Source organism: Cervus elaphus, chromosome 31, assembly GCF_910594005.1.
Source record: "Cervus elaphus chromosome 31, mCerEla1.1, whole genome shotgun sequence".
Lineage (NCBI taxonomy): Eukaryota > Metazoa > Chordata > Mammalia > Artiodactyla > Cervidae > Cervus > Cervus elaphus.
The window spans coordinates 21,046,430-21,053,585 of record NC_057845.1 but is presented as its reverse complement, the minus strand read 5'-3'; positions in this window follow the sequence as shown (position 1 = coordinate 21,053,585).

The following is a 7,156-nucleotide window of genomic DNA, read 5'->3' as shown; positions in this document are numbered from 1 at the left end:
TACCTGCTTAAGTTATGAACTCAGAACTACTAAAATCATACACGATTATATCAATTTTTCATTTCCTGTTCTGATATCTCAGCCTACTTCAAAAATTAAGCTCAGGACTGAATTTGCTAATCATTTCTTAAGAGATTAGGCTTCCATTTTGGAGAAGTTTGAAGCCCTGACAAATAATGTAATTAACTGAGTAATCAATTTCATAATTCCAACCAATTCCCAAGGCAGAGTTTAGATGGCCCATTTGAAAGAGGTGTCCTTAATATTGGAATTGTTCTACTGTTACCTCTATCTACTTGAGTTCAGTTCATTTCAGTTGTTCATGCGTGTCCGACTGTTGTGACTCCATGGACTACAGCACGCCAGGCCTCCCTGTCCATCACCAACTCCTGAAGTTTACACAAACTCATGTCCATTAAGTCCTTGATCCCATCCAACCATCTCATCCTCTGTCATCCCCTTCTCCTCCCACCTTCCATCTTTGCCATGACCAGGGTCTTTTCAAATGACTCAGTTCTTCACATCAGGTGGACAAAGTATTGGAGTTTTAGCTTCAACATCAGTCCTTCTAATAAATATTCAGGACTGATTTCCTTTAGGATGGACTGGTTGGATCTCCTTGCAGTCCAAGGGACTCTGAAGAGTTTTCTCCAACATCACAGTTCAAAAGCATCTATTCTTTGGCACTAAGCTTTCTTTATAGTCCAATTCTCACATCCATACATGAATACAGGAAAAACCATAGCCTTGACTAGACAGAACTTTGTCAGCAAAGTAATGTCTCTGCTTTTTAATATGTTGTCAAGGTTGGTCATAACTTTTCTTCCAAGAAGCAAGCATCTTTTAATTTCATGGCTGCAATCACCATCTGCAGTGATTTTGGAGCCCCAAAAATGAAAGTCTACCACTGATTCCACTGTTTCCCCATCTATTTGCCATGAAGTGATAGTACTCAATGTCATGACCTTAGTTTTCTGAATGTTGAGTTTTAAGCCAACTTTTTCACTCTTCTCTTTCACTTTCATCAAGAGGCTCTTTAATTCTTCTTCACTTTCTGCCATAAGGGTGGTGTCCTGTCATTTGCATATTTGAGGTTATTGATATTTCTACCGGTAATCTTGATTCCAGCTTGTGCTTCATCCTGCTCAGTGTTTCTCATGATGTACTCTGCATATAAGTTAAATAAGCCTTGATGTACTCCTTTCCAATTTGGAACCAGTCTATTGTTCTATGTCCAGTTCTAACTGTTGCTTCCTGACCTGCATGCAGATTTCTCAAGAAGCAGGTCAGGTGGTCCGATATTCCATCTCTTTAAGAATTTTCCAGAGTTTGTTGTGATCCACACAGTCAAAGGCTTTGGCATAGTTAATAAAGCAGAAATAGATGTTTTTCTGGAACTCACTTGCTTTTTCAATGATCCAATGGATGTTCGCAATTTGATCTCTGGTTCTTCTGTCTTTTCTAAATCCAGCTTGAACATCTGGAAGTTCACAATTCACGTACTGTTGAAGCCTGGCTTGGAGAAATTTGAGCATTACTTTACTAGCATGTGAAACGAGTGTAATTGTGCAGTAGTCTGAGCATTCTTTAGCATTGCTTTTCTTTGGGATTGGAATGAAAACTGACCTTTTCCAGTCCTGTGGCCACTGCTCAGTTTCCAAATTTGCTGGCATGTTGAGTACAGCACTTTCACAGCATCATCTTTTAGGATTTGAAATAGCTTAACTGCAATTCCATCACCTCCACTAGCTTTGTTCGTAGTGACGCTTCCTAAGGCCCACTTGACTTTGCATTCCAGGATGTCTGGCTCTAGGTGAGTGATTACACCATCATGATTATCTGGGTCATGAAGATCCTTTTTGTATAATTCTTCTGTGTATTCTTGCCACTTCTTAATATCTTCTGCTTCTGTTAGGTCCATACCATTTCTGTCTTTTATTAAGCCCATCTTTGCATGAATGTCCCCTTGGTATCTCTAATTTTTTTTTAAGAGATCTCTAGTCTTTCCCATTCTATTGTTTTCCTCTATTTCTTTGCATTGATCACTGAGAAAGGCTTTCTTATCTCTCCTTGCTATTCTTTGGAACTCTGCATTCAAATGGGTATATCTTTCCCTTTCTCCTTTGCTTTCCCCTTCTCGTCTATTCACAGCTATTTTTAAGGCCTCTTCAGACAGCCATTTTGCTTTTTTGCATTTCTTTTTCTTGGGGATGGTCTTGATCTCTGTCTCCATGAACCTCCATCCATAGTTCATCAGGCACTCTGTCTATCAGATCTAATCCTTTGAATTTATTTCTCACTTCCCCTGTATAAACATAAGGGATTTGATTTAGGTCATATCTTAATGGTCTAGTGGTTTTTCCTGCTTTTTTCAATTTAAGTCTGTATTTGGCAATAAGGAGTTCATGATCTGAGCCACAGTCAGCTTCTGGTCTTGTTTTTGCTGACTGTATAGAACTTCTCCATCTTTGGCTGCAAAGAATATAATCAATCTGATTTTGGTATTGACCATCTGGTGATGTCCATGTATAGAGCCTTCTCTTGTATTATTGGAAGAGAGTGTTTGCTATATATCTACTTACTGTATCCTTTATTTAATCCTGTAATCCCCTAGTTGCTTGCTGTTGAGATCGGGTCTTTTTTTTTTTTTTCCATTTCCCACCAGGGCTTCCCTGGTGGCTCAGCTGGTAAAGAATCCACCTGCAATGCAGGAGATCTGTTTCAATCCATGGGTTGGGAAGATCCCCTGGAGAAGGGAAAGGCTACCCACTCCAATATTCTGGCCTGGAGAATTCCATGGAGTGTATAGTCCCTGGGATTGCAAAGAGTCGGACACAACTGAGGGACTTTCACTTCCCCCAGGTAGTTTGAGGTGAATTTTCTCCCATTCTGTGGTGAATTTTGTTCCTTTCCAGCAAGTCAAACTAATAAAACTACAAACATTCCCCTAAATCACTAGTCATACTCTTTGCAGACTATACCTCAGTTAGCAATTACTGAGTACAGTCTCTCTGGGATGCCTAAGGCTAAAGGCTATATGCTGACAGAGGACAGTTTCCATATAGGAGACTCATCAAAGGATAAGATTCCTCTTCCAGAATGCAATGAAATTTCTTTCAGGCTCTAGCATTGTAGCATTATTTCATTATCTCATTAATTTTTTTTTTTTAATTTTAAAGAATTTCAACAAATCACTCATTGGCAAAATTTTAAACTTCTTTCCTTCCAGATGATAAAGCCAAAAACAATTTCACAGAATTCTGTGCTTTTTCTATGGAATCCTTTTATCTCCTTTCATTTGGTAAAGCCTCCTGAAGTTTGTGTGCAGAATTTGCCAATGGTTTCCATCCAAACATAATCAAGCAAGGTCACTCAGGTGGCAGCCAAGGGGTTTCTCTAACCCTTAATACAGTAGAGTTTCTAGTTCTTCATTAATATGGATATGTATTTCCTCCAAAATTCTGCTTGCTTAACAGGTTCATGTTTATTCTGTATGGCCAACCTAAGGGAGTAGAAAAGCCAGAATCATATTTCAGACTTTCCCAACTGTCAGTTTTGTACTCAAACAAACCAGTCATTGCTGTCCCTCAGAGAGAAAGCTGCCTCTCACATATAAAGAGCCTTCCTCTTGGAAGACTCTGTATCTTAAAAGGTTGTTTTGAAATGTTGACGTAGCATATAAGTAAAAAAATTCTCCAGGCAGATTAAATGCATATATAAATTTATAATAGCCCACTGACTCCAGTTGGCAGAATTATAGCTTTAGGATAAGTGGCAAAACACTTTCCAAAGAAGTTTGGAGACTCTTTTTTTGTCTTTCTGCCAAGTCCGCCCCACTGAATCTCACGCACTGACTAATGCATATGCTTGTTTGTGTAAGGTTCCAGGCAGTGGTCTTTATTGAGGCTGGTAGGTGAGAAGAGTTTCAGCTGCAGCCTATTTGAAGTCTTGATTTGGACAGGTTTTGGCTTCGGCTATATTTTTAATGGCTGTCCTGTTGTATCTACATCAACATTAGCAAAATGGGAGTCCTGCAGCTTTTACTTCATATTCAGCATGCTCAAATATGAATTATGTTTCACAAATTTAAAATGTTCACTATGAAACAATACACACATATTGTCTAAAAATAAGGAATAAAATTCTTACTTAATTAGTTGTATTCAATCTTTGTTAGTAATTACTCTAAATAATATTCTTACATCTCATCTTTTTTTAATTGATCCATCAATATTAGAAAATATCTGTTTACTCCCTGCTATGTAAATGAAAAATTAGAATTCCAGAATTCCAACTGACCTTCGTACTTCTATCAAGTAATTTTTTCCTTCTATAATTATTGCTGTGTCATTCATGAATGCTAAATATTCCATTACATAAGTGAACCCTAATGTATTTATTTTCCTTCTTATAGGTAATTGGGTTGTTTCCTGTTTGGGAGTAATATGAATAAATTAAGAAAATATTACTGTACCTGTTTGTGATGCTATGAGCATTTATTTTTGTTGCATTTATAACTCTTTTATTTCTCTTAAATGTATACCAAGGACTGGAATTGCTGAAATATATAACTCTATTTTTAATATTTTGAGGAACTGCCAGGTATTTTCCAAAGTGGCTGAACTATTTTACATTCCCATCAGCAGTCTCTGGCAGGTCCAATTTCTTTACACCTTAACCAACATTTGACTTTTTAATTATAGTTATCCTAGTGATGTACAGTGGCATCTCATTGTGGTTTCGATTTGCATTTCCCTAATGGCTAAGGATATTGAACATCTTTTCATGTACTTGGTGGCCATTTGTATATCTTCTTTGGAAAAAGTTCTATTAATTGGGTCATTTGTCTTTTTATTATTGAATTGTAAGAGTTCTTTAAATATTCTGGATATAGGTCTCTTAGCTTTATGATTTGCAAGTATTTTTTTCCCATTCTGTGGATTGCCTTTTCACTTTCTTTATGATGTCCTTTGAAGCATGAAAGTTTTAAATTTTGATGAAGTCCAGTTTATCATTTTTTTTTTGGTCACTGTTCTTTTGATATTTTATTGAGAAAGTTCTACCTAACCTCAGGTCATGAAGATGTACTTTTATTTTTTTCTTCTAAGAGTTTTATGGCTTTAGCAAAGACTTAAGCCTTTGATGCATTTGGAATTAATTTGGGGGTAGTGTGAGAGGAGGGATCTATTTTCATTCTTTTGCATGTGGATATTCAGTTGTCCCAACACTGTTTGTTGCAAAGTTATTCTTTTCCTGTTTAAGTACCTTGGCATCCTTGCTGAAAACAAATAGACCATAAATGTAAGGGTTTATTTCTGAACTTTAATTCTAGTCCCTCCATCTATATATCTATCCTATGCCAATACCACACTGTTTTGTCTTCTGTAGCTCCATAGTAAATTCTGAACTTTAGAAATGTGAGTCCTCTGACTTGTTTGCCTTTTTCAAGGTTATTTTGGCTATTCTAGGGCTCTAGTATTTACATGTGAATTTTGGGATAAATTTATCCATTTCTGCAAAAAGGCCAGCTAGCATTTTGATAGAGATTACACTGAATCTGGGATAAAGAATCTGCCTGCCAATGCAGTGGACATGGGTTTGATCCCTGGGCTGGGAAGATCCCCTGGAGTAGGAAATGGCAACACACTCCAGTATTTTTGCCTGGAAAATTCCATGGAAAGAGAAGCCTGGTGGACTACAGTCCATGGGGTCACAAAGGGTTGGTCATGATTGAGTGACTGAGCACACAAATATAACTCAGCAGAATTATGCGTATATTGAGCTTTGGTAAATACTGCCAAGTAATTTTCTGATAAAGTGATTACTAATTGGAATATTAGCTATTAACTAATTCTTAATTAAGTCTAATAATATTTCTAATTAACATTGAGAATTTTATTTGATTAATGTCTAACACAATATTTTCAATTTTTAAAAAATTTAGTCATTCAACTTGGGATAACATTATTTCATTGTGGCTAAAATTTGCATTTAGTTGATAACTAATGATGCTGATTACTTTCTCACGTGTTTATTGGTCATTTGAATATCCTCTCTTATCCTCTCTCAAGTAACTATTCAAGTATTTTGCTCGTTAAACATTTTTTCCTCTATGATTTGTTGGCATTCTTTATAGAGTGTGCATGTAAGTCCTTTAGCTTTGGGTATATATATACAGGTATATATGTATACATATATATATTTATCATTTTTTTCCCATTTGTTAGTTTTACTTTTAACACTATTAATGCTATATTTTAATGAACAGAATCAACTAACTTAAATGAAGTCCAATATATTAATATTTTCTTTTATAACTAATAATTTTGTCTAATTTAAGAAATTATTATATTTTGTATCAAGGTAGAAAACAATTATCACTATTTTAAGAATAATATCCTATAAAGTGTTCCTTTTTTTCTTCCATGTTCAATATTAAAACGGCTACACAAAAAATCACCCATCTTGACAAGTTTTTAAAATGCACCCTGATATGACAGCTGTCATAACACAATCTAACAAGATTGTTTCAAATGAAGTTTTAAAGATGATTAAGCACTCCTAGGGGCTTCCCAGATGCACTCATAGTAGAGAATGCACCTGCCCATTCGGGAGACATAATAGACCCAGGTTCAATCCCTGGGTTGGGAAGATCTCCTGGAGGAGGGCATGGCAACCCACTCCAGTGTTCTTGCCTGGAGAATCCCATGGACAGAGGAACCTGGGGGGCTACAGTCCATGGGGTCACAAACAGCTGCTTGTGTGAAGCAGCTTAGCAAACACACAAGCACTCTATAGAGTCATCTTACGGAAAAATAACCTGAATGTACCTTTTAGGCAAAACATAATAGGTAGATCTAGTTGGCTAATATGCTTAGGACCTTTTGCAAAAATGTGCAAGGTTTTGCAAAAATATGCATAGGAGATTTTGGCTTGTAATTTTCTTTTATCATAAATGTCTTAATCAGGATTTACTACTAAAGATATATGGCTCAATGTAATTTTTGAAGAATTTTTCATGGAGCATGGTGATTTAACAGCACAGTCTCTGACAGCCTGGGCTCTAATTTCAGCTCCTTTATTTACTGACTGTGTAACTGGACCAAATAATTCTAGGCATTGGTGTTAGAAATCTCAGCCCATACTAGCTATGTGA